At 49.7% G+C, this 16,090-nt stretch overlaps 1 pseudogene; it reads right to left on the reverse strand.

The window, feature by feature from the left end:
* Positions 1–6,048: 6,048 nt before the first annotated feature.
* Positions 6,049–15,792, reverse strand: LOC128831360 (uncharacterized; annotated as a pseudogene).
* Positions 15,793–16,090: the final 298 nt, after the last annotated feature.

Here is a 16,090-nt window from a genome sequence, read left to right on the forward strand (position 1 = left end):
GGACCTGGGCAAGGTGTCACCTGCCAGCTCCACCCTCGCTGACTGCTGTGGTACATTTGCATGGATCCACTCTGCCAGTTCTTGTGATTGTACCACCAGTCTAGCAATATTTGGTGCTTGTTCTGAAAGCCCCAGCTCCTGGAGTCCAGTGAGTACACGAAAACCTCAGCTTTCATTTCTTAACAAGTAAGTTTCTAGCCCTCATGGCTGCAGAGAAAAGCCTGGAAGCGGGGCCCCTAAAGACAAATGAAAAGAACCACAGATTTGTTAGCTTGAATATCTCATGATTTTCAAGCCAATCTTGTGATTTTGGGTGCCCTGACTCATGATTGTTGGACATTTGGGTTTGGCGATACCATAGCTGAGCATTTATTCGCTGTATTCTCTCCACTCAGCGCCCATCCGTCTCACACACGCTCCTCCCACAGACGTCTCCTGCCGAGGGCTCAGTGACTGCCCAGCTATAGGTCTCTATAGTCTTCTCATGCCCAGGCCCTACAGGGAAGGTGACCTGCTCCCTCGAAAGCAGCCTTCTCCCCAGTTCGTTATCCGCCTTTGGTTCCTGTTTTGTCAAGTCTGTGGGCAGGGTCAGCTCTAGGTTTTTTGCCGCCTCAAGCAAAAAAAATTTTGGCTGCCCCCCGTTCCAGCCCTGGGCTCCTCGCCGCACCCCCCTGCTGCCCCAGCCCTGGGCTCTTTCCCCCCACCCACACCCCCTGCCACCCCAGCTCTGGGCTCCCTCATCCCCTCCCCATTGTCCCCCACACACCTCCTGCTGCCCCAGCCCTGGGCTCTCTCCCCCACCACCTGCACCCTCCTTCCGCCGCAGCCCTGGGTCACTGATAACTTGCTCCCAGGGTGGGTCATTCAGCAGGAATTTTGGGTGTGCACAGAACACAGACAGGATTGGTTCCCATATGGTTACAGAACTGCAGTAAAGTGGAACAATTTTCAGCTTGTGTGACTGGAGAATATCTGGATGCAGATTATAAGACTGTCCTACATAAATGAGGAAAAGTTGAGGTGCCTTTATTATTCTTTTGTTCCACTCTTTGTTTCTATGGGGAATTTGCCAATGTAATATCACTGTCTTCCTTTTAAACAAACAAACAAACAAACAAACAAACAAACAAACAAACAAACAAACAAAAAAGCAATGGCTGTTGAAAATAGCAATTCCAGTCCTAATAACCACTGGGAAGCATTTCTTGCTCAATTTATTCTACTTTTTCTACAGCAAGTTCCAGTGGATCAGTAGATTTGATTAGGGGGAAATGAAGTAACAGCTGCCCAAACTGAGCTTGAGCACTCCTGAATTTTGAGGTGTTCAAATCTGGAAGGCAGGTGCTGGGGGGGGCAGTGGCTCTGCGGGGGAGCACGGCAGCATGTATGCAGCAGTGTGTCTGGCGCTGTGCGGAGCCAGACATGCTGGTCTGAGTGGCACGGTAAGGGGGCTGGGGGGTTGGATGGGGCGGAGGTTCGGGGTGGGGCAGTCAGGGGCAGGGAGAAGGGGGGTTAGATGGGTCAGGGGTTGGGGGGGCAGTCAGGGGACAGACAGCAGTTGGATAGGCATGGGAGTCCCGGGGGTTTGTCAGGGGACAGGTAGGGGGTGGGGTCCTAAGGGGGAAGTTGGGGGGGTCTCAGGAGGGGGCAGTTGGGGACAAGGAGAAGGGAGGCTTAGATGGGGTCCCAAGGGGCAGTTAGGGGCAGGGGTCCCAGGAGGGGGCAATCAGGGGACAAGGAGCAGCGGCGCTTAGATAGGGGGTGGGATCCTGGGGGGCAGTTGGGGCAGGGGTCCCGGGAGGGGGTGATCAGGGGACAGGGAGCAGGGGGGTTGGATGGGTTGGGGTTTCTGTGGGGGGCAGTCGGAGGGAGTGGATGGGGGCAGGGTGGGGCTAGTGTCCTATTTTTTGAATGTTAACATATGGTCTCCCTGCCCTTCCCAGGGCAGCTCTCCATTCACTGCAGCATGAGGTCTCAGCTCCCTCACTCCCTCCCCCTCTTTCCTGTTGGTAGTGCCCAAGGGAATGCTGGGAAATGTAGTTCTTTCCCTGCTCCAGGGCTGGCTCTAGAGGCAGGGAGCTAACCAAGGAACTACAGCTCCCAGGGCCCCCTGTTGGTTCTCAGCTCCCAGGCTGGATCCCTGCCGCCCCTGCAAATGGGCTGCCCCAAGCATGTGCTCGCTTTGCTGGTGCCTAGAGCTGCCCCGTCTGGGGGGCAGAATGAAGTGGGACCCACTGTATTAATTCCTCAGGCCCCACCGTGCGTTTCCCATGTGTCCCTGTTGGGGGGACCAGCTGGGTCCCAGCTTGGAGTTGGGGTGGGTGTGATCTCCTCTTATTAACCCGAAGAGGGAACCCTAAATAGACCATTGAATAAATAACCCCCCCCCACCACTGCTGATCAGCAACCGCGGGCCAGGGGGTTAGGGGCGTTCAGGCAGCGAAAGCTGCAGCTTGTCACGGAGTGAGATTTTCGGGAGAACCGAGGTGCCTCACTCCCCTGGGCGGAGGCTGTCAGCCAGCTCCCGCTCCAGCAGCTGGTGACGAGACGGGGCTGGCAGAAATCAACCAACCCGTGAGGTTTGAGGGGAATTAATAATCCGATTATTAAACAAAACGAAGACTGCGTCTAAGGGTAAAGGCCTCGCCGCCGGAGCAGGAAAGGGGGATTTCTGTCTGCCGCGTGTCCTGCCCGCCCGCGTCTCAGCAGCTGTGTCCCCCACTCGCTCTTTTGGTTCTTCTTCTCCGCCACATCCAGTACACAGCAGCAGCCCAGGGGAGAACTGCTTCTCGCTGCCCTTTGGGTTCTCATTCGTTTCCGAGCTCCGGGCTGACTTTGCCCGGGAACATTTCTGCAGCCACGTGCCACAGTTCGCCCTTCGTGATCTCCGTGTGCCACAATCCTTTGAAATGAGGTGCCACAGACCCCAGCATCCCATGTAGCCAAGAGCACGCAGCTAAAGGGACGCTGCCCCCTTCCAGCCAAACTTCTCAGCTCCTTCCCAATCTCATTCCCAACAGGGCACGGCGCATTTGTTTGGGGAGTATGAAACGGACACAAAGTGAGGCTGACCCGAGTGAAATGGCCACCATCTCCTACTCTTTCCTACGGACCTGAAGCCAGCCCAGCCTCTGGGAAGATGGCCACCCCTGCGCTCTGTAGGTAGGCAAGTTTTCAGCAAAGTGGGGGGGTAAAGACATAGGGGTGAAGGGAGGCTGCAGAGAGTTGTGAGGTGCAGGAGAAAACGGAAAGGGGTTACAGTGGATTTGGGGGGAGAGGGGTGAACACTGAGGGGGATGCAGGGGAACAGCAGGGGCAGAAGGAGCCTGTGAAAATGAACCAGATGGGAAGGGGAGCTGGTAACCATGTGAGTGGGGCAGGAGACGGGGTTTCTTTAAACAAAGAATTCCTCCCCTCATTCCCAATGGCCACTGTCTCCATGACTTTGTGGGACTGAAGACATTTCTTGCCCTTAGTCAAGATGGCTGTCACGTACCTACATTTGTCTGCAGGTGGCAGAGGCAGCCCCTAGCAAAGATCAGCCAGCGCCTAATGACTTGGAGCGCAACCGCCCCTTCGGAAGGCTGGCTCTGGGTGTGGGATGGGATGCGACACTGTATGGTACTGTTCAGTCACTAGGTGGCATTGTGTGTCAGAGACTTTATTGAAACAAACCTCAGCAGCCGCAAAATGAGAGGAGAAATCCTAAACCTCCTCCAGGAAGGACATCGAGGATTAACGAAATGCCGTGAAAGGGCCAACCAGGCAGTGTGGTGCCCGGGCAGCAGAAGGACATAAAGAATCTTCAGGTGAACATTGCAGAGCTGTGGGCTTGTACACATGGCCACTATGTCGGTGTAACTTATGTCGCTCAGGGGGGTTGTAGCCCGGTGGTCTAGCTTGCCTTTATTATAATTACTACTTTGCATTATATTCTGATTTGCCTTATATTCAGCAGTAATGCAAGAAACCTACAGGCCTGTATCCTGCAAGACATGACCTTCCGCAAGTTAGCATAAGTCTTGAGACCTATGAACTTTGAACAGATAAACTGAAGCTGAAAATAAAAGTTTATGGGGAAGTTCTGACCACTAATAAATAATTCAGTCACAGAAGAGTTCTGGCAATGAACTGATGTACATAAAAGGTATACGAGATACATTTAAGGCTAGCCTGCTTGTTTGCCTATATATCTTTACTCATAAGTTTCTTATTTCCTTATGGGTGTGCTTCGTTGTTTTATGATAATAGGTTGATAGGTCTATATTAGAGTATATTTTGGCTGTAACACAAGGGACCTGCAGGCCACATCCTGTTTGTTGAGCTAAGGCAAAGTTTGCATACACGTGTTTGGGACCTTTCACCTAGATAGTGGTGATGAGCTAAAGCCCACGAAAGAGTGTGCCCAAATCAATGTGTTAGTCTCTAAGGTGCCACAAGGACTCCTCATGGCTTAAGGTAACACAGACGCTGTTTTGTGCTGGTTTTGTGAATCTAAGTATTGGAATATCCACCAGCTTTTTGGGGACTGTCTGCCCCTTTCTTTGCAGTCCACCCTAATTGAGTGACCACAGCTGGCTCCCCACTAGAACTCCGTGTGACGGCTTGGATCACAGAAACCCCCTTGGGAGCTGCCACCCGATGTGCAAAGACTACCCCTGCTCCTGTTTTCCCTGCCAGCTCAGGACTCCAGCACCCTGTCTTGCTGAGCCAGACACTCCCGTCTGGCTCCAGCCACAGACCCAGGGCCTGAATCACTCGTCCCAAAGCTGCAGGTTTACCTGAAGACAGCTCACAGTAGTGTGCTTGTGTTTAGCACTCAGATGCCCAACTCCCAATGGGGTCTAAACCCAAATAAATCCGTTTTACCCTGCATAAAGCTTATGCAGGGCAAATTCATAAATTGTTCGCCCTCTATAACACTGATAGAGAGATATGCACAGTTGTTTGCTCCCCCAGGTATTAATACATACTCTGAGTAAATTACTAAATAGAAAGTGATTTTATTAAATACAGACAGTAGGATTTAAGTGGTTCAAAGTAGTAACAGACAGAACAAAGTAAGTCACAAGCAAAATAAAATAAAATGCGCAAATCTATGCCTAATCAAACTGAATACAGATAATCTCACCCTCAGAGATGCTTCAGTAAGTTTTTCTCAGACTGGACACCTTCCAGGCCTGGGCACAATTCTTTCCCCTGGTACAGCTCTTGTTGCAGCTCAGGTGGTAGCTAGGGGATTCTTCATGATGGCTCCTCTCTCTCTCTGTTCTCTTCCCTCCTTTATATATCTTTTGCATAAGGCGGGAACCCTTTGTCCCTCTGGGTTTCCACCCCCCCCCCCACTGGAAAAGCACCAGGTTAAAGATGGATTCCAGTTCAGGTGACATGATCACGTCACTGCAAGACTTCATTACTCGCTTGCCAGCACACACATATACAGGAAGACTCGCAGGTAAATACAGCCATCTGCAGACAATGGGAGTCATCAAGATTCCAAACCATCATTAATGGTCCACACTTTACACAATTACAATAGGCCCTCAGAGTTACATTTTATATTTCTAGTTTTAGATACAAGAGTGGTACATTTATACAAATCAGATGATCATACTCAGTAGATTATAAGCTTTGTAATGATACCTTACAAGAGACCTTTTGCATGAGGCATATCCCAGTTACGTTACATTCACTTATTACCGTATTTTCTCTAAAACTATCTAGTTACATTATATTGACTTATTATCAAGTTTTTATAAAACCATATAGACTGCACAACGTCACACTCCGGTCACAAGTGGAGCGGGGCCTGAGCTCCCAGCTGACACCTGGAGCCAACAAACAGTCAATTGCTCAGTGCAGACCAGGCCTCGGAGCTGCCCCAATGGTGTGGGACCAGACCCAGAATCTCTCAGTGTGTCTCTCTCACTCTCACCCATCCTTCCCTGGACCACTTCCAAAGGGGAGATTTTCCTCTCTCAACTGGATTCTTCCTAGGTAGGCGCATCTATGACCTCCACGTCTACACATCCCTGCCCAGCAGTGGTTTCAGTTCCTCCCTGTGTTGTTGTGCAGCACACACTCGTACACATGGGTGGAGGCTCTGGGGTAGGAGAAGCTCCCCTTTTCTCTGGAAAAAGCAACAGAGAGTCCTGTGGCACCTTTAAGACTAACAGATGTATTGGAACATAAGCTTTCGTAGGTGAATACCCACTTTGTCAGACGCATGTAATGGAAATTTCCAGAGGCAGGCAAGTTTCTTCATGAGGTTGATAGATTTACATTCCATATGGCTAAATGCAGTGCCTTGCATGGTGTCAAGTATCAGAGGGGAGCTGTGTTAGTCTGAATCTGTAAAAAGCAACAGAGGGTCCTGTGGCACCTTTAAGACTAACAGAGGTATTGGAGCATAAGCTTTGGTGGGTGATGGTTCTGAATTATGAACAAGTATCGGCTATTGCTGACTGGCCAAGACTGAGCTACTCCTGACTGCTCCAAGGGTCGCTGGCTGACCTCCTGAAGGACTTGACAGGGGAATGGAAGGAGGCGAGGGTACTGGCTTTATGGAGCCATTCAAGGTGTGTATTCCATGCATGGGGCAGGGGGGGAAGAAGCCACAGGCTTGGCTGTGGGAGAAACAGACAAATAGGCAGTTGAGGCAGCACCACTGGCTGGACTGTGGGTGTGACAGGAGTGACACAAGATGATGTGTGTGGCTAGGATTCCACCAGTTGTGGATTGTTCTCTATCAATAAATCCTTGTTGTGTCTGGGAAGCTTGCAGAGCGCCTGCCTGTGCAGTGCTGCAGTCAAGTGTTTAGACTGAGAGAAATGGAAAACAATTTGGAGTTTCAGCCTTAACGCTGAGTTTTATTGATGCCCAGTACAGCTAACACCCCCAGGTTTTGGATGCTGTTCATCAGCATCCAGAAACTGCTGCAGGAAAAATATTTGTCCTGAGCCCATCTCACAGGCCAGACCATGATTCTCTGTCCCCTACACAGGGTGTCCTGGTGTCCAACTGGAGATCATCTCGCAGATGGAGCAAGGGGAAGAGCCACGTATGGGAGTTTCCCGTGGCTGGAGAGAAAGAGGAGACTCTCAAAGCCCCATATCAGGTGAGTCATGAGGGGAAGCACCCTCAGAACTTGGGGAGAGACAGAGGGATGAGCTGGACCCTTCAGGACACCCTTCATTAGAAAGCTGCTAACTTTAGTGTAGATAGTTGTGGACAAACCTCAAAAGGTGGAAGGGTCAGATAATAAACACTGAACACTCGGATAGTGCCTTCAGCCTGTAGCTTCACAAAATCTTTCACATGTTTCAAGGGGCTTATGTGGGATTTAAGAGGGCCTGGTACTAGCCCTCTACACAGAGGTGAATTTCATCCACCAACTACACTCTGATCTTCCATTGCACTAAAGTGATCCATGTGGCCAGGAACGGTAGCTAATGATAATGCAGAAGCTGTTTGAGTAAAGAAGTGGCAGACAGTCCCCTTAGGTCAACAGAAGCAGAGGGACAATTCTAACCTAGCAGGCTGAAATAGTTCCAAAGCACAGCACTGTTGGGGTTCCCCTGAAACCTCTTCCACTCGGTTCCCCAAGAACTCAGTTCAATGCCAGGCTTGTCACTCTGGTTCCTTTAGTTGACAGACGGCGAAGCTAGGCCGGGTTGTTCCGATTGAAGCATAGGGGATGGGTATAGGGAGTACCACACATCCCAAGTTACACACACAACTTCTTCCTTTCTATACATTTACACGTCATCACATTGCATTTACTACACATTGCATGACACATCCTGTCGTCCAGTCCCAATTTCTGGCAGTTGGAGGCTTAGAGACCCCCGGAGCAAGGGGTGGCATCCGTGACAATCTTGGCTAATAGTCATTGATGGAAGTATCCTGCGGAACTTATCTCATTGGTTTTTGCATCGAGTTACATTTTTGGCCGTCACAACATCCCCAGTAATGAGTTCCACAAGTTGGCTGTGAGTTGTGTGAAGACTTCGTCTGCTGTCCTTTGGATTGTTTGTTTGCTGTAAAATGAAGTCCAGACATTCTTTCCTCGCTTTGTGGTTGGGAGTTTCATTTTCTATTACAATAAAACCAACAAATGTTACTATATGTAACAAAATATTTTATTGTAATGGAACAAAAACAGATTTTAACAAAACACAATTACTTATTTGAAAATTTTGTAACAATATAATTTCTCTTTTTTATAATAACAATGCTTTCTCACAAACAACAATTTTGACATTTTTCACAAAACCCTACCTTTTTCCATAATACTTTACACTTTATGTCAATTATTAGTCCCAATTCCTTAATGATGTCTATCCCAATTGTACGGTATTTCCCTTTATTTAAGAGTCCGAATTTTGATGTGGATTTTTAGTTGCTAATTGTAATTTTACGGGTTGCTCACTAAGATAAACTGTTTTTGTCTATTTTGGCTAATTCACATTGTGCTTCAGAGCCAGACAGTCACCTGCTTTTAGAGCAAAATTCTCCTTCTGCAAAGGCCTTGATCCAAAGCATGTACTGGAGTGGGGGCAGGGCATGGTGCCAGTCATGAGGGCACGAATTCTGTCCATTTCTCTGCCCCAGACCAGGGAAAATGTGCAGATTAAATAACTTTACACATAACCACCAGGGAGAGATTTCCGAAGTTAGTTGTGCCCAAACCTCCTGTGCAGTTACCCAGGAGGGACTTGGCCCAACAAGGACAATGCTCAGATATGGGGGGCAGGAGGTTGTTTTGTTCTATAGCACCAGTAGTGCACTAGGTGCTGTAAAGTTTATGAAAACTTGTTTATAGGGTTAACCCTATATTCTGTTGTGTCTCCCCAGATTCCATTGAAGTTAGTAGCAATTTGAGGGTGGGGGGCAAGCACTCTCCCCGTGACAAAATAAAGCCATCTCCAACGAGGGGCGGTAGCTTTGTCGTGGGAGTGCAGCGCCTGCCGACGAAGTGCTGGCCACACCTGTGCTTTTCATCATTACAACTTTTGTCATTCAGGGAGGTATTTTTTTCATACCTGTAGCAATGTGGGACTCACCCCTGCGGCGCCTCCTGCTGGTCATCTCAGGGAATTAGCTCTCCCAGCCTTGGCGCGCCCTCTGCAGGCTGGTATCCTGCTGCCTCTTGGCCCCCGTGTTCCTCCCAGGAGCCGGTGCCCCGTTCCACTGGGGTGCTGCCCCCTGGCAGTAACCCCTTTCACTCTCTGGGTCTCCCTTCCCTGGGGAACCCATATCCCCTATCCCCAGCTCACCTCAGTCATAGCTACCGCCAGTCATTGTCTAGCCCTGCGCCCTGGGGCAGACTGCAGTATAAGCCACTCATCACTGGCAAGGGGGGTTTGGACCTGCTGAGTTGCCTACCCTTGGGCTGCCCTCTGCAACCCCCAGTACCTATTTGCCTTATTCTAGGCCGCAGCCTGGGGCTTTCCAGGCTGGAGCTCCCCAGCTCCTCTGCCTTTCCCCAGCCCTGCTCCACTCAAGTACCCGGTCTCTAGGTCCCTGCAGCCAGGCCTATCTCCCTCTACAGACAGAGAGAGACTCTCTGAGCCTGGCTTCACTGGCCTGTTATAGGGGCAGCGGGGCCTGATTGGGGCATGGCCCAGCCACAGCTGCTTCCCCATTCAGCCTAGTAGCTTTTCCCCTGCCCCAGCCTTCTCTTGGGACTGATTTCAAGCCCTTCAGCTCAGGAGCGGGTGGCCACCCCACTACAATACCCCTCAGCAACAAAAGTTTTAAGGATGAATAAACTCACAAACCACCAACACGGAGAGAGCTCGGGTATTACAAAAAGAAAAGTGTTGTCAGCGTCAGCATTTTGGAGGAAACGTCTCACTGTGGCACTTACGCTGGTGCAGCTCCAGTTTGGGGAGTAACAGAGCGAGCGCTCGTACAGACGGAACATGGGTTTCTAACCCTGATCTGAGACGTTTCCATGTGAACATCTGATACTGAAGCAATTGCTTTGGAAGGAGTCAAACTACATTTTTTGTTGTTTTTATAAAAATGTTTCCCCCCCCCAGATTCCAGGGGCCAGATTCTGCTGTCAGTTACATTGGTGTAAACTGATGTCAGTGCAATATAAGTCGGGTAAGTCAGAGGAGAATCAGGTTATTGAATCTTAAAAGAAAATGTTGTAAAAACAACAAGAGACACCAGTCCTGAATCATGGCTCAGCTATGTGCTTTGTTTAAACTGGTGATTTCATTTTCATGGGTAAGCTGCAGTCAATTTTTAATTGAAACCAGCTTTTAACAACATCCAGTTTTCCTTTCACAAATTTTTTGAGTGTAGACTGTTTTTTTTCAAGCTTCTGGTACCTATCCTTTTCTCCTGGCAGCAGGGCCTCCTTATTGGCAATCTTTCTTATTATTTCAGCTACTTCCCTCACTTCCCTCAGTGATTTTATTCTTTCTTGGTACCCGGGCTTTAGTTCCTGTTGTTCCGACATGATCAGCAGGTCAATGTATTCCGGAGTGGACAGCGGGTTGGGTTTCAAAGCAATTGCTTGCAGACGCTGGAGGCTGCGAGATGATTTATCAATAAGCTCCATTAATATCTCTTCCACTGCAGCGTATTCCTGAGACAGCTTCTCAACCACATTCTGTGTCGATAACACCTCTCCAGACGCCTTCTCATACTTTTCTTTCAGTTGTGCATAGGTCTGTTTCACTTTTACTACTTTATATCCCCACTTGTACTTTTGATTGAAATGAACGTTCCAGTCACATTTACCAGGGCAAACTGTGCAATATCCTGTATTCCCATCTATAGCCGCACACCCGCGCTTACCATCATCATCAGGGATTGCACAGGGATAGTGACACGTATAGTGACACCGCTGGCAGTTTATGTAGTAAGCTGTACCAGAGATGTCCTCCTGCACTGGCACTGTTTTCTCTACCTCATACTCAAAGTCTTTATTGGCCTCCATATCGTCCTTATGTTGTTCCAGAGCTTCCTGTGTCTTTCTCAGTTCTTCTAGCTTCACCAGACCAGCTTTGATTTGTGGCTGCAGCCCTTCCACAGCCGTCTCCAGCTCCTTCCGCTCTCTGAGAACTTCCTGCGTTAAAGTTAAACTTCTGGTTTCTAAGGCCTTGTCTACACTATGAGTTTAATTCGGATTTAGCAGCGTTAAATCAAATTAACCCTGCACCCGTCCACACAACGAAGCCATTTATTTCGAAATAAAGGGCTCTTAAAATCGATTTCTGTACTCCTCCCCGATGAGCGGAGTAGTGCCAAAATCGATATTGTCATTTCGAATTAGGGTTAGTGTGGCCGCAATGCGATGGTATTGGCCTCCGGGAGCTATCCCACAGTGCACCATTGTGACCGCTCTGGACAGCAATCTGAACTCGGATGCACTGGCCAAGTAGACAGGAAAAGCCCCGCGAACATTTGAATTTCATTTCCTGTTTTCCCAGCACAGGAGAGCACAGGTGACCACAGATAGCTCATCAGCCCAGGTAACCATGCAGGCCGATAATCGAAAAAGAGCACCAGCATGGAGTGTACGGGAGGTACTGGATCTGATCACTATATGGGGAGAGGATTCAGTGCTAGCAGAACTTCGTTCAAAAAGACGAAATGCCAAAACTTTTGAAAAAATCTCCAAGGGCATGATCGAGAGAGGCCACAATAGGGACTCAGATCAGTGCCACATGAAAGTCAAGGAGCTCAGACAAGCCTATCAAAAAACAAAGGAGGCAAACGGTCGCTCTGGGTCAGAGCCGCGGACATGCCGCTTCTACGCCGAGCTGCATGCAATTCTGGGGGGGGCTGCCACCACTACCCCACCTGTGATCGTGGATTCCGGGTCAGGGATAGTCTCATCAGCTACACCTGAGGATTCTGCGGACGGGGAAGAGGAGGAGGAGGAGGAGGAGGACGAGCTTGCGGAGAGCACACAGCCAGGATCTTTTTCTCAGCCTGACTGAAGTACCCTCCCAACCCTCCCAAGCCAGTACCCAAGACCAGGACCCCATGGAAGGGACCTCAGGTGAGTTTACCTTTTAAAATATAAAACATGGTTTAAAAGCAAGTGTTTTTTAATGATTAATTTGCCCTGAGGACTTGGGGTGCATTTGCGGCCAGTACAGCTACTGGAAAAGTCTGTTAACGTGTCTGGGGATGGAGACATGCTTGCAGCAAGTAATCTGGTATCATTGCATGACAAAGCCTGGCAGCGTATGGTCCCGGTGTTTGCTGGCATTCAAGCAACATCCGTTCTTTATCTCGCTGTGTAATCCTCAGGAGAGTGATATCGCTCATGGTAACCTGGTTGAAATACGGGAATTTAATTAAGGGGACAGAGGTGGCCGTTCCTACTGGTCTGTTTGCCTGTGGCTGAAAAGAAATCCTTCCCTGTAGTAAGCCAAGCGGGGGTAGGGGGTGGGGGGTGGGGGTGGGGGGGAGTTTGACGCTAAGCTTTTCACGTGTGGCTAGCAGGGATCTTCCCTGATACCAGCCACGCGGTGGGGGGAAGGAAAAGAGAGCATCCCAGAGAATTGGATGGCGGGGGTCTTAGTTTGTTTTCTGCTGCTGAAGGTTAACAGGAAAACTGCAGCACTCAACGGGCTTTGCTTGGTATGTGGGAAAGGAGGGCGCAGAAGCCGAAAGACAATGGCTTACCATGGCCGCATGCAAGCCGAATTCTGTTGCCCGGACCTGCGTCTGTGATCTCTAACAGCAAAGTCACAGGCACTCAATATTAAGAGGCAAAATGCGACCTTGCACAGAAATCACATGTGCTATGTCATGTGAATAGTGTTGTTCACCGTGAAAGAGTATAAGCATTGTTCTGTAAAATGTATCTTTTTAAAAAATTCTCTCCTTTTTTCCCTCCCTCCAGCAGCTGCAAATTTTTCAAGCCTCCCTCCTCCGTCCCGAAGGCTATCTCAGATAAGGCATCGGAAAAAGAGGACGCGAGACAAGATGTTCGCGGAAATCATGGAATCCACCCGCAGTGACAGAGCTCATCTGAATGAGTGGAAGAACACGGTTTCAAAGTATAGGAAAGATGCCAGTGAACGTGAGGACAGGAGGGACCAATGTGAGGACAGGAGGGACCAACGTGAGGACAGGAGGGACCAACGTGAGGAGAGGAGAGACGCTCGAGATGAGAGGGGACGGCAGGAAGATCAGAGGAGGCAGGATGCAACGCTGGGGCTACTGCATGACAAACAGACATGCTCCAGTGTCTGGTGGATCTTCAGGAACGGCAGCAGGATAACAGACTGTCGCTACAGCCCCTGTACCCCCCTCCCCCCTCCCCATGTTCCGTATCCTCCTCACCCAGACGTGTAAGAACGCGGGGGGGGGGAGGCTCTGTGCACCTTCCCACTCCACCCCAGTGGACAGCCCAAGCAAAAGGCTGTCATTATTTTAACCTTTTTTTAGTGGCCTTTTCCTTCCCTCCGATCCTCCTCCCAAACCCCACCCGGGCTACCTTGTCAGTTCTCTCCCTCTTTTTATAATCAATTAATAAAGAATACATGATTTTTAAACGATAGTGACTTTATTTCCTTTGAAAGCAAGCTGTGATCGAAGGGGGAGAGTGGGTTGTCTACAGAGAATGAGTCAATAAAGGGGGCGGGTTTTCATCGAGAAACAAACAGAACTTTCACACTGTAACCTGGCCAGTCATGAAACTGGTTTTCAAAGCTTCTCTGATGTGCCGCGCTTCCTGGTGTGCTCTTCTAATCGCCCTGGTGTCTGGCTGCGCGTAATCAGCAGCCAGGCGATTTGCCTCAGCCTCTCACCCCGCCATAAACGTCTCCCCCTTACTCTCACAGAGATTGTGGAGCACACAGCAAGCAGCAATAACAATGAGGATATTGGTTTGGCTGAGGTCTGACCGAGTCAGTAACGAGCGCCAGCGACCTTTTAAACGGCCAAATGCACATTCTACCACCATTCTGCTCTTGCTCAGGCTGTAGTTGAACAGCTCCTGACTCCTGTCCAGGCTGCCTGTGTATGGCTTCATGAGCCATGGCATAAAGGGTAGGCTGGGTCCCCAAGAATAACTATGGGCATTTCAACATCCCCAACGGTTATTTTCTGGTCCAGGAAGTAAGTCCCTTGCTGCAGCCGTTTAAACAGAGTAGTGTTCCTGAAGATGCGAGCATCATGAACCCTTCCCAGCCAGCCCACGTTGATGTTGGTGAAACGTCCCCCGTGATCCACAAGTGCTTGCAGCACCATTGAAAAGTACCCCTTGCGGTTTATGTACTGGGTACCCTGGTGCTCCGGTGCCAAGATAGGGATATGGGTTCCATCTATCTCCCCACCACAGTTAGGGAATCCCATTGCAGCAAAGCCATCCACTATGACCTGCACATCTCCCAGAGTCACTACCTTTCGTAGCAGCAGCTTAGTGATTGCTTTGGCTACTTGCATGGCAGCAGCCCCCACAGTAGATTTGCCCACTCCAAATTGATTCCCGACTGACCGGTAGCTGTCTTGCGTTTCAGGCTTCCACAGGACTATTGCCACTCGCTTCTCAACTGTGAAGGCTGCTCTCATCCTGGTATTCTGGCGTTTCAGGGCAGGGGAAAGCAAGTCACAAAGTTCCATGTAGGTGCCCTTACGCATGCGAAAGTTTCGCAGCCACTGGGAATCGTCCCACACCTGCAACACTATGCGGGCCCACCAGTCTGTGCTTGTTTCCCGGGCCCAGAATCAGCGTTCCACGGATAGAACCTGCCCCATCAACAACATGATCTCCAAAGCGCCGGGACCCGCGGTTTGAGAGAATTCTGTGTCCATGTCCATGTCCTCATCACTCTCGTCACCGCGCTGCCGTCGCTGCCTCCTCCTTGCCTCGTTTTTCTGGTCCTGGTTCAGCATAAACTGCACAATAATGCGCAAGGTGTTTATAATGTTCATGACTGCTGTCTTGAGCTGAGCGGGCTCCATGCTTGCCGTGGTATGGCGTCTGCTGTGTTCACCCAGGAAAAAAGGCACGAAACAGTTGTCTGCTGTTGCTTTCATGGAGGGAGGGGTGAGGCTGTACCCAGAACCACCTGCAACAATGTTTTTTGCCCCATCAGGCACTGGGATCTCAACCCAGAATTCCAATGGGCGGGGGAGACTGCGGGAACTATGGGATAGCTATGGGATAACTACCCACAGTGCAACACTCCGGAAATCGACGCTAGCCCCGGTACATGGACACACACCACCGAATTAATGTGCTTAGTGTGGCCGCATATATTCGACTTTATACAATCGGTTTCCAAAATTCGAATTCTGTAAATTCGGATTAATCCCGTAGTGTAGACATACCCTAATTTAACTAAGGATTCAAAAAATGTCTTCATGCTCCCATTTTCCAGAACATTTAATCAAAATTAAAACTGCCCTTGTCAGCTCCAGCATTACAGGCAAAAAGCATGGAGTTATTGAATTTGAAATGAATCAGGTTGCCCTTAGCATCTTTAGCACAAGGGACATCAGCTGTATTAATGGCCTTTAAAACAGGGGATGTCTGTCCATCTGTGAAGGTGATCAGGATTTGTATATTGTCTTTTATATCTTCCCAAAGATAGAGAGCACAGAGTCAAACACGTACCGCTGGGCATGTGTCAAACGAGCTAGTGAGGCCTGAACTACAACGCAGATGGCGTCTATGTGATCAGTGGCTCCTCGGGTGGAGAAAAACTCTCAAATCTGCCTTGTTATCGCTTTTTCTTGCTCTATCCCTCTGGTGTCACCAAATCCCGGGGTGTCTATGATAGTCAGGGAGTAGGGGACGGATTCAACCATGGACCCTCCATGTTGTGAGATGGAGTGACTGCAGGTTTAGGTGTTGGACACACCCGTGATCCCGTGTGAGAAGGTCCGGGAAGAGCGGTAAGGTAATCGGGACTCCCACAGACCTGTCTAGGAGAGACGTGTACCAATGCTGACGGGGCCAGGCCGGTGCTATCAGAATGACCCGAGCATGGTGTCAAGGTTCCTTCCCCCACTCTGAACTTTAGGGTACCGATGTGGGGACCTGCATGAGAAGCTCTAAGCTCAATTAACAGGTTAGATCTGGTCTGGCTGCCACCACTCCCAAGCA

Source organism: Malaclemys terrapin, chromosome 2 (genome assembly GCF_027887155.1).
Source record: "Malaclemys terrapin pileata isolate rMalTer1 chromosome 2, rMalTer1.hap1, whole genome shotgun sequence".
Classification (NCBI taxonomy): Eukaryota; Metazoa; Chordata; order Testudines; family Emydidae; genus Malaclemys; species Malaclemys terrapin.